Source organism: Hevea brasiliensis, chromosome 10, assembly GCF_030052815.1.
Source record: "Hevea brasiliensis isolate MT/VB/25A 57/8 chromosome 10, ASM3005281v1, whole genome shotgun sequence".
NCBI lineage: Eukaryota > Viridiplantae > Streptophyta > Magnoliopsida > Malpighiales > Euphorbiaceae > Hevea > Hevea brasiliensis.
In genome coordinates, this window is record NC_079502.1 from 56,684,265 (window position 1) to 56,696,881 (window position 12,617).

The window sequence follows — 12,617 nt, forward strand, 5'->3', positions numbered from 1 at the left end:
CGATGTGATTCTAACTCCCTATGGTCGGGGAGGTCGAATCAGATTCTAACTCCCTATGGTCGGGGAGGTCAAATCATCGTGCACAGTACCATCACAATAATGAATCTTCCGCAAGGGCCATAACGATAAAATAAACTTAGATCTAACCTCAAATCAGAGGAAAATCTAGGCCTGTGCACGTACCATGGTAATCAAAACACAACTAACTCCATTGTCTTCTCAACAAATGAGAGAGACGGGTAATAACCTAGTCAAGCATCTATAGTGAGATATAAAACAATATCACAATCCTTTTAGTGAGCATAAATCACAATATAATTCGATTCAAAGTCAATTCCAATATCCAATAATTTTTATGCTCAACACAATTCAAATCATAAATTTGCATTTTTCCATGAAAATTACCATCACAATTCAAAACATGTTCTATCACAATTTTCTAAAACATATTTTATTCCATCCATAACAATGCTTAATACTTGTGGAAATACCATTTCATAAAGCTAAATTCATACATACTATAACAATTTTCAACAATCATTGAATTAAATCTAATGCTTGTTAAACATAATACATAAGAAAATATGTCATTTAATCATATGAAATATTCAAAACAAAATCAGTTAAAAACTAGTTGTGCACAAACCTCTGATGATTGTCTACTGGTCTGGACTTAGTGTTTCCTTCCCTTTCCCTGAGTCTTTACTAACTGAGAAACACAATTTAAAGTGTTTCAGTACTAAATTAAATTGTCTCTATCGATAATGCTTGTTAAGTGGTTCACTGAAATCTATTATTTGCTTAATCACCTAATATACCAACCCTCGATATTTTCTAGGTAAATTAGGTTTTGGTGTCCTTAATATGTCACATTCGATAATGGTTTAGGATTGGTACGTGTTACCAAACTCAATTCTATGTATATTGCGTTTTCTTGCATTTCATTGCAAATTGCTAGATTTTGGGATACTAGTTTGACCTAGCCGGACGGCCTAGTTCCCTCGTTTTTCGGGTTTCGGTCAAAACTACAAACTTGTAGATCTATGTCTTATTGCACGCGGGGAAAAATTTTAGGTCAATCCGAATTATGGTCATTACACTATTGCTGGTCAAATGGCATCAAATTAGGTCAATTTTAGGTCAATTTGGTCAACTTTGGTTCGGCCAGTTTTTGGACCCGAAATTGTGCAAGGTTTTTGACTTGCTTATGGTCATTTCTGGGTTTTGGTGTCTTCATAAGACTTGTAGGTATGGGTCTTATCTATTCATGGTTAAAATTTCAGGTCAATTGGACCTGTTTTGAGTGAGTTATGGCCTAAACACTTACTGCTGCCCAATTGGTCATTTTTCAGGTCCTAATTGCACCTAATCCGAATTGGTCATTTTCTTAGGTCACCTTGCAAGCAGAATTTTGGTATACTTTCTCAATGAAAGTTGGCACATTTTGTGCCTAGTTCCACCTCCAATTGGTCTCATACCAATTGAGGTTACACATTTAAACTTATTGGCTAAAATATACACTGCCCTTAGTTACTTTGCTTAACACACATCAATTACACTCATTTACCTTGCAATATGTTTACTTCCCTACCAAATCTGTTTTGGTACATTACCAAAACTATATATTACTTTACATTAACATCACTTTGGGCAGATTACAATTATCCTCAACATACCAAATATAACTCTAATTCCCAAAGTTCAAATATCATTACACATACACATAAACATCACTAGTTTTTACATACACTTTACACAACAATTTCATACACATATCCTTCAATCCTTAATGCCACAATTCTGCCCATATCTTCATGAACACATACACTTATCCAAGAGTTTCAAGGCTGTAGAAATTGTCCTTCAACAGCAAAGTGTCCTACAATTCATTAAATCCCATTCCAAGTGCAAAATTCACCATATACATATGAAGTAATTCACTAGGTTATTAAATCATCATGATCAACATCTTTTCTCATCAAAGATATGCACAATTATTTCATCAAATACATGACTCCATGGCTGTCGAAAATGAACACAACAATAACTCTTCAAACTCAAAAATTTTCTTCACAAATCCAACACCCATAACATGTATACAAAGTTTATCAAAGAAATCTTCAAAAATGCTAACTTACCTTATGGTTGAAACTTGCCAAACCTTGATTAAACTTCTTAAAATTGGTATCAAACTATTCCTTATGATGTGTAGACAATTTTTCATGAAGCTACTTAAGGGATTGGAGTTGAAATGAGGGAGAGGATGAAGCTTTAAGGAAACGTCAATGGAGGTTTCTCCTCCCCTTCAATTCGGCTAGGTTTAGTACAATGAAGAAGATGAAGTTTCTGCCTTGGATAATGGATGTACACCTGCCCCACTTAGTATATATTAATCCATTAATGGTCCACTAACTCCAAATAATCATATAATAAGCTAATTGTTCATTTATTCCACATTAACCCATGATTTTAGCTATTTACTTTAGGTACCACCAAATTAATTTTTCATTTTATTTTCTAAGTGTAATACTATTTATTTTTAATGGACATTTAGGTCAAAAGACAATTCTGAATGTCAAATCACCATAATGCCCTGTCGTCGTGGCATTCCCGATTTTTCGGTATCACCGGGTTTTGTCTGTTTTTCGATTTCTCACTTTTCTTTGTACTAATTATTTAATTTTTCTTTAATCTTTCTAATGATATTTATTCTTCAATAAGGGTCTATTTAAGTCCTAAAATGTTTTCGGGGTTCCATGATCCGAGCTAGTCAACGGTCCATGCCGTGACTTCCCAGTGCGGTCACCCATCGTTAGGTTTCCCGGCTCGTTTAACTTGATTACCTTTCTTTGCTATTATTTTTCCTTTGTTTTTCTTGTATTTTCTTTTCTTGTATTTCATTATTTTATGTCTCCTCCCTCATGTCAAAGTGTAGTTCTAGGCATCCTAGCTGTCCGGACAACACTGGTCACCGGAGCAGTAGAACGTACTACCGAACTTTGGGGTGTTACAGTTCCTAGGGCTCTCTGAAGACTACCTCAGAATCTTAAAGTGAACCTAGGATCTTTGTCAGATACGATGGATACTGGCACTCCATGCAGTCTTACAATCTCATCAATGTTTCTAAACTGTAGTCCATCCGAACTGGCAGAAAATGAGCAGACTTGGTCAGTCTGTCAATAATGATCCATACTGCATCATGACTCTTCTGTGTCCTCGGAAGTCCCATCACAAAATCCATAGTTATTCTCTCCCATTTTCATTCCGATACTGGTAGTGGATGTAACAACCCAGCGGGTACTTGATGCTCTGCCTTCACTTGCTGACAAGTTAGGCATTTGGAAACAAACTTTGCCACGTCTCTTTTCATACCCATCCACCAGTAATGCTCCTTTAGCCCTCTATACATTTTTGTGCCACCAGGGTGCATGGCAAAAGGAGACTCATGTGCTTCCTTCAAAATGATCTACCTTAAATCAACATCATTAGGAACACACATTTTGCCCTGGTGTAGCAGTAGACCATCATCACTTATTGAGAATTCTGGTTTCTTGCTCTGCCTGACTTCTTTTAACAGCTTCTGATACTTCTGATCATTCTGAGCAGCCATTCTGATCTGATCAATCAACACTGGCCGTACATGCCATGCAACTGCTATCTATCCCTCATCATTAATCTCTAAGCTGGCATGTAATGACCTCAACTCATGTACCATAGATAAAGGAGTAACTCATAGACTTGCCATAGTCTTCCGACTTAAGGCGTTAGCCACAACATTAGCTTTCCCTGGCTGATAGTCTATCAAACAATCATAGTCTTTTATCAACTCTAACCATCTCCTCTGTCTCAAATTCAGCTCTTTCTGGGTGCCCAAATACTTCAAACTCTTATGATCTGTGTAGATGTAGCACTTCTCCCCATACAAATAGTGTCTCCAGATCTTAAGAGCAAACACAATAACTGCAAGCTCCAAATCATGTGTTGGATAATTCCTCTCATGCGGTTTTAGCTGGTGTGATGCATAGGCAAAGACATTTCGATCTTGCATCAATACACAGCCTAACCCATTGTGAGAAGCATCACTGTAAACTGTGTATTCTTTACCCGGAGTAGGTTAAGTCAGGACTGGAGCCTCAGTCAAACACCTCTTCAACTCATTAAAACTCTGTTGGCATTTATTCATCCACTGAAATTTCACATCTTTTCGAAGTAGCTTAGTCAAGGGAGATGCCAACATAGAAAATCCCTTCACAAATCGACGGTAGTATCCAGCTAAACCCAGAAAACTGCGAATCTCTGTGATGTTTCTGGGTGGCCTCCAATTAAGGACAGCTTCTATCTTACTTGAATCTACCTTGATGCCCTCTACCGATACTACATGTGTGACACCCCTTACCCGTCTACAGTATAGCCGAGTAAGATATGTCACACAGTGTACCGGAACACTCTATTTTATCTCAATCATTTTTTATTCTTCCTTAAATTATTTTTATCATAGTTATGAAGTACAATATATTTCATTTAAGTCATTTATTGAAATTATAATTTATTTGAGGTTCCACAAATTTTATAAAAAATTTGGCAGAGTGCCGTCTAAAAATGGAGAAAATAGTTCTTCGGAACCTGTGAAAAACACTTCCAATAATCATTTCCAATCATTCTCAAACTCCAATAACCATCAACATGGTCTCAATATTTTTCAACAATATTTCCATTTCTCGTTCATTCATTTCACATAATATTCATATACAAGTCATAAATAAATACTCAATGTTCCATTCATAAACACAATTTCCACTATTTACATTAATAACAAAATACATTACATAAGTCTTATTATACATGAGAAAATAAAAGTTTGATTACATAATACCAAAATGAAACCTAGTGTCCTACCAATGACTGAAGACAGTGAGATGACACGGATACTATGCAGAGCTGCAGATGGTCTCACCCAGTCTGTGGTCTACTGGGCTCTCGGTCGGTCTCTCCAGAACCTACACGTGGCAAAAAGCAACGCCCTAAGCAATAATGCTTAGTGGTGCCAATAATAAAATAAAAAGAAATAATAGAAAATAAATATGCAGTGCATGTTCTGATGTCTTATGCAAATAATTTTTCGATCATTATTGGTAATCTTATTTATTTTGTATTTGTTATATTCATAATTTCATTAAATTTATCAACTTTCATTTTTAATTGCTCAATTAACCTATACTGGATGACTGGACTGGATAAACGGGTAAACTGGCACTGGGTAGAAAGTACCTTAGGCCGTCACACCATCGGTCACATATGTATCTCTCGGTGTGCAACAGAACAACTAATGAGCTATAATAAATATTAAGCATAAGGCCAAGTATCAACACAATGTCAGAATGGCTAAAAGCCATAAAATCACATAATGGCATAATGTCATATGCAGTACTGCTAACTGAACCCTATTGGCATGCCAACCTATCCAAACCAATCTTGCTAGGAGTACTAGGGCATGTTACACTTTTAAACTTTACAATTCTTGAAATTTAAGTTTAGGTGTTACTATTCATTTCATTAGTCAACTAAAATGTTGACTTTCGTATAGACAATAGGTACATTGGTTCAAATATCTTCAATATACCACATTTTGCATTTTAAATTTGTTGGTATTGGTTGCCAATACCAATTCTAAGCCTAAAGTTAATTGGACAGAATTTTCAGTTTTCAAGCTTTGGATTTACTATTCCATTGGTCATCTTTGCAGTGAGAATTTGGCAAAATGATCAACATGAAAGTTATTCCTTATTTTGTCTAGTTGAATTTCTTTTTTTAAATCACTCCATTTGGAGTTTTGTAGCTCAAGTTATGGCCAAAAGACCACAACTGGCCGGATTGAATGTTTGTCCAGAATTTCTGGACTGACCAAATCTATAGTGTTATGAACAGTGACTGCAACTCACTTTTTGATTATTTTCTGGTCATAATTTGGGTTAGGTTTCTTCATGAAAGTTGTTGGTCTATATCGCAGCTTATTTCTGGTAAAATTTCAGGTCAATTGGACCTTTCTACACTGAGTTATGGCCAAATGACTAAACACTGTTCATTTGGTCATTTTGCCCAGGCAGACTGCAGGTCACCCAGATTAGGGCAAGCTTTTGGTCCACTTGGTTTGATTTTATAGGTATGGTTTCTTCACCAAAGTTGTGCCATTATGTGTCTAGTTTCATGTCCAATTAGCCTTGCACCAATTGAACCTCTACAATTCAAGTTATAGCTGCCCAAACCTGCTGTACTCATACTAGGCAAGGCAGCTCAGCCAAGGCAGCTCACCTAAACTCAAATCCAACATCCTTACTCACTTCAATTCCTTCTCACACACATTCAAATGGTCACTAATTAACCATTACAAGGTTAATAAACCATTACATGAGCAAACCCTATTGTTGTTAAGTGTCCACATTTTCCATGTTCATACATGCCTAAACTTTGTATTTCACTTACAACTAGGTTCAATCACTCATTTAATACCAAGGTCAGCCCATGAACCACTTTACTTCAAGCAAACTCATCAACCCTAATCAACCCTAAGTTGCCAAAATTATAGGAAATAAATACACATAATTTTTATTTTGTTTTTCTTACATTTTCTACTTATCTCATGGCATTAAGCATGAATTAAGTAAAAATAGTAAGAGTTTGGACACTAACCTCTTTTGACCACTTTCTTGGCTTGTTAAAACTTCAATCTCTCTTCAATTTTCTGCTACTTAAAGCTTCCTCAAGGTTTAGGGATAATTTTTTTTGAAGGAAGTTTAGGTTTTGGGGTGGAAAGCTTAGGGAAAATAAAGCTTGAGCAAGAGCTTTCATGGAGGTCTTTTTTTTTTTCTCTCTCTCTCTCTTTCTCTCTTGGTTCAGCCCGTATAAAGAAGAAACTGCTAGTTGCTTTTGTTTTTTTTTTTATCTTATTTTAAGTTCATTTTTATCTCTTTTTATTAGTTTGTCAAATGGTGATTGGGTGGGGGCATGTTAATGACATCATGTGATGTCATAATTCCTAATTTCTTTTATTTTTCTTTCCTTTTCTTTTCTGCTCATTTTTAATTTAATTTTTAGCAATATTTATTTATATTTTATGTCATAACAATTATTTAATTAACTAGACAAGTCGGCCAAAAATCATCTCTGAAGGCGAAATAACCTAAATGCCCTTCGTTTGGCTTGTTGAGCCAAAATCATCTGTACTGATCAAAAAATTTTTCTAAATATTTTCTTGGCATTCTAATGCCATAAAAACTTCAATGACTCTTCTCTGGAGTCTCAAAAATTATTTTATGAATTTTTCCCTGGGTCTAGGGCTCTTAGTTGCGAGAACCGCAACTTCCCACTAGGTTACCCATCGCTAGAGCACCGGTTCATTTAACTTGATTGTATTTTATTTCTAAAATTTTTTCTAACTTTTTCTTATTAATATTTGAGTTAATTATGGTTCTTCACTTTAGTTTAAATATTTTTCTAGACGTTCTAGCTGTCCGGACCGATACTGGTCATCGAAACAGTAGAATGTACGGAATTGCTACAGGGAGGGTGTTACAACTGAGGAAGAAGTATGTGGGTAGTGTATACCTGGAAGAGAGAAGAAGAGAGTTCATTAACCTGAGGTAGAGACAGCTAACAGTGGCCGAGTATGAAAAGGAATTTGTCAGACTGAGCCACTACGGAAGGGAGATAGTCCCTAATGGAGCCGAAAGGTGTAAAAGATTTGAAGAGGGATTAAATGATAATATAAAGATCATGATCACTGCCTTAGGAATCACAGACTTCACCAAGTTAGTGGAAGCTGTAATAAAAGTTGAAAAGGTCAAAATAAGTGAGCAGACCAGAAGAGAGAGACAGCAGAAGAGGGGTTCAGGTCAGTCTTATTCACCTCCTGCACCAGGAAAAAGGTTCAAAGGTCCACCTGCACAGAGTTCAGGTCAACCACAATATCAGGGTCAGTCCCAGGGACCCAGGCCACAGTTCACCACTAGGAGAGGTCAGTGCACACCATCAGTGGGTAGCTCTCCAGGGATGGGGTTCAAGGGACTAGCCCCAGCATCTTCTACATGTCCACATTATTCAACTGCCGATAATCAATACATAAGTAGAGAGTGCCATCCTTCTTCTTAACAAACAACACTAGCGCTCCCCAAGGTGACACACTAGGGCGGATAAAGCCCTTGTTAAGCAGCTCTTGCAACTGCATTTTTCAACTCTTTCAATTCTGCAGGTGCCATTGTATATGGCGTTATGGAGATTGGGTCCACACCAGGCATAACATCAATCTCAAACTGCACCTCTCTTTCTGGAGGTAATCCTGGCAGTTCATCAGGAAACAAATCCTAAAAGTCACATACCGTAGGGATGTCCCTCAGTACTGGACTCCCCACTTGGGTGTCTATCACATGTGCCAAGTATGCTTCACAACCCTTTCTGATCATCCTTTTGGCTAGTGCAGCCAAAATGATGTTTGATGGCAGTAAATGCCTCTCCTGATGTATTACCACATCAATGTATAGAGAGAGACCAAAAGTGACTGTCTTCAGTCTACAGTCAATCATGGCGTGATGCCTGGCTAACCAATCCATGCCCAAGATAATATCATAATCTCTGAAGGGCATTTCAATCAAATCTGACAGAAAAACATGTCCTTGGATCACCAAAGGACAGTCTCTATAGATTATGTTGACCCGAACCTCTTGTCCTAACGGACTAGTTACTAGCACTTCAAAACCCATTTGGACACAGGAAACAACAAGTGAATTGACTATGCTAGCACTAACATATGAGTGGGTTGAACCCGGATCAAACAACACAAATACATCTTGATCAGAGATAGAGAATGTACCGGCTACCACATCGGAAGTCTCAGCCTCTTCTCACTGTCTCATCGTGTAAACCCTGGCTGAAGCGCTTCCTTGTCTTGGTGACCAACAATAACTTTGTGCTGAGCAGTGCCTCTACCTCTGCCTCTTCCTCTGCCAACTGATTGTGAACCTCTGGGAGCAGGACTCTGAATAGATCCTTCTGCAGTCGTAGGAGCTGGACCAAATCTAGGAGCACTAGTGCAGTCTTTAGCTAAATGGCCCTTGCCTATACAGTTAAAACAGGCTTTTATTGCCCAATAGCATTCTCTCCCATGAATCTTGCCACAAGTCTCACAGGGGCGGGCAGGATATGAACCCCTGCTTGACTGCTAACCAGACTTAGGGGGTCTCTGTCCAGAAAATCTGCCCCTTCCAAATCTTCCACCTCGACCTCTGCTAGGTCCACCAAATTTCTTCCTCTTCCCAGAAGTACCACCAGAACTTAGCTCTACTGACTTTTCACCTTTATCTTTCTCTGTTTTCTCAGTCTTCTCTGATTTTTCTTTTACAGGTGTTGCTTCTGATTCAATCCTTTCTAGCTCAAGTGCTTGAGAGATGAGCTCAGAGAAGTTGCTGTGTCTGAATCCCACTACTTGCATCCTCAAACTGGGCTTCAAACCAGTCTCAAATCTCTTGCACCTTTCCTTGCTGGTAGAAAGGAGACTCCCAGCATAGTGGCTTAAGCAGGAGAACTCCCTCTCATACTCTGCCACTAATCTACTCCCTTGCTTTAGACTCAGAAATTCGTGTAACTTTTGATCCACATATGCGTCTGGGACGTATTTTTATTTGAATTCTCTAATGAAGTCATCCCAGGTCAGTACTGGTGGTTCAACTAAGCTGTGGGGGATGGTCTTCCACCAATCATATGCATCCCCTTACAGTAGCGACACGAACTATTCAAATTTCAACTCATATGGGCAGTGCAGCTTCTTAAACACTCTATCCATCCTCTCAAGCCATTGCTCTGCCTCTAAAGGGTCCACTGTACCCTTGAATTCAGTGGCTCCATACTTCAATAACTTGTCATACTGTCTGGCTGGAGGCTGTGGTTGTACCACAGGTGTCTAGGGTGGAGCTTGAGTCGGCATACCCCCAACCATTTGTTGAAACATCGCAGCCATCTACTGTGCGAACTGTGCAAGAAACTGCAGCATTTGTAGGGCTGGTGCTACTGATCCACTGACATCTTCTAGACCTGGGGCTTCCCCTTGTGCCTCAGCTTTAACAGATTGCTCGACTGAGCGATCCCCTTTTTCCATTTCAGTTTGAAGTTAGGGTATCTCCTGAACAAATAACACAAGGAGATTTCCCTCCGTTAGTTCATATTTATGATGTAATGCACTGTATGTAATAAATAAGGACATTGAGCAGTTGTACTTAACAAAGAAAAGACACAAATTCATAAGTTAAAACGTACTTCAAAAGTTTGCTCTGATACCACTAAAACATGTCACACCATACCCCTCTATAAGGTATAACATGATCCCATAGAATACCTAATGAACTACCGAACTTTACCTACCGATAACTCATTAAGTACCCTACAAGGGATTTTAAAATAAGTTTCTTACTTTTATAAATGATGAGCATTTTCTAATAGGTATTAAAACATTTAATTAAAGTTAAAAACTAGTTAAAATTTTTGGCCCATTTTATTTTTCCGCAAATTTTATAGAAATTTCGGCAGAGTGCCGTATGTATTTTGAGAAAATAGTTCTTCAAATACCTGAAAAAAAAAACACTTTCAATAATTTGTCTCAACAACTTCTTCAAATTCACAACCATCCCAATCAATTTCAACATCATTTACCAATTTCCAAAAATTCAAATCCACAATTTCCAATATTCAACAATCATCAAAATACCATTAATCAATTTCATTCAATTTTAAGCAAAATACTTCCATTCATATTTTATTAAAGATAAAACAATTTATATACATCATTACAAAAATTTACACTAAGAGAAATTCAAACTAAAATTTATTACAAACTTTATACAAATTTTATACAAACTGCTCAAGACCAGTTTTACATGTCCATACCATTACATACATTACATACATCAAAATAAATTTTTACAGTCAGGGTATAAATTATACCCGATAGCTTCAAAGCAGGTAGCTCCTCAATCCTCAGCAGCTCAATTTGCTGCTCCTCTAGTCTTTATATTTGCGATAGCAATAACAGCTATCGCTGAGGACTAAGACTCAGTGGTGCACAATATACTAAAATAACCTTTATACAGAATTTAAATCACATTTATTCAAAAATTGGACTGAACATGAGAATTAAATACAAAACATGAATTATGAGATTTTAATCCAAACAAGTTCATTTCGAAGTGTCAAACCCAATTTCATAAAACCCACAGTTATATCATGCCATTCGAAACAAATATAATCTCAATAGCCAGAGGCTAAGGAGAAGTCACATCACAAGGCTAGCTAGCTCAAATATATGGGAACCCATTCTTTTTCTTCTTCTACTGGCACACACCTCAACACTTCAGCCACAGAAGGAATCAAAATTCGAAATTGATTACCCTTACTAGTCATGCTAGTAAGGTGTTCAAATATATGGTCATGACACTGTGGTTTCAAAACTTATCTTAACAATTTACTAAACATTACCATTTCAAATATACACAAATAACTTTCAACAATTTAAATAAAAAACATAATAAATATTTCATCACAATAATGTCACAATTCAATATTTCAAATTATTCAAAACAATATGCAGAAGAAAATTTATAGAAATCTACGTTGTGCACAAACCTTATATGAGTCTGTGACACCCCTTACCCGTCTATAGTGTAGTCGAGCAAGTTATGCCATTCAGTGTGCCGGAGCACTAATTTATATTTTTATTACAATTTATCCCTTTTAATTCATTTATTTTCAATTTTGATAAATCTGAATTTATCCGCAAATTTTATAGAAAATCCGGCAGAGTGCCGGCTGTAAATTGGAAAAACAATTCTTCTGAACCTGTTTAAAAACACTTCCAAAATAATTTCCAAATCCAAACTCCATTATACACAATCAAGTCAGTCTCAAATTTCAATCTCAAATCACAATACTATTTTCAAAACTTTTCTGTTCACTTCATCACTTGAAGCATATTCACAAATAATTCTCAACATTTCATTTATCAACATACATTATGCAGAAAATCTCAATAATATGAAATTTCATATGTTTACATTAATACATAATTATAGGAGTTTATAGTTACAATCCAAACTAATACAAAATACAAAAATACAAAAGGGCCACCTATAATCCTAATGTCCTATCATATGCAGTGCAGATGTGAGGTGACTCTAGACCCTGGATGTAGCTTTGAAGGCTCACCCCGTCTGATGTCTGCTGGGCTCCCCAGCTAGGTCTCCAGTACCTGCGCGTGGCAAAAGTAACGCACAAAGCAATTCTACTTAGTGGTGACAATATAAAATAAAATAAAATAGAATAAAATAATTATGCAGAATGTATGATTTCATTTTTGTAGGTAGACTTAATTTCTGGTATTATTTGCAGTATTATTCACTTAAAATTTGGTAAGGTTTATTATCATTGCCCGAGTAACCCATACTAGTTGACTGGATTACATAAACGGGTAAATCGGAACTAGATACTAAGTACCTTGGACCATCACACCATCAGTCACATTGTGTCTCCTGGTGTGCGACAGAATAGTTAATAAGCTGTAATAATTATCAGGGTTAAAA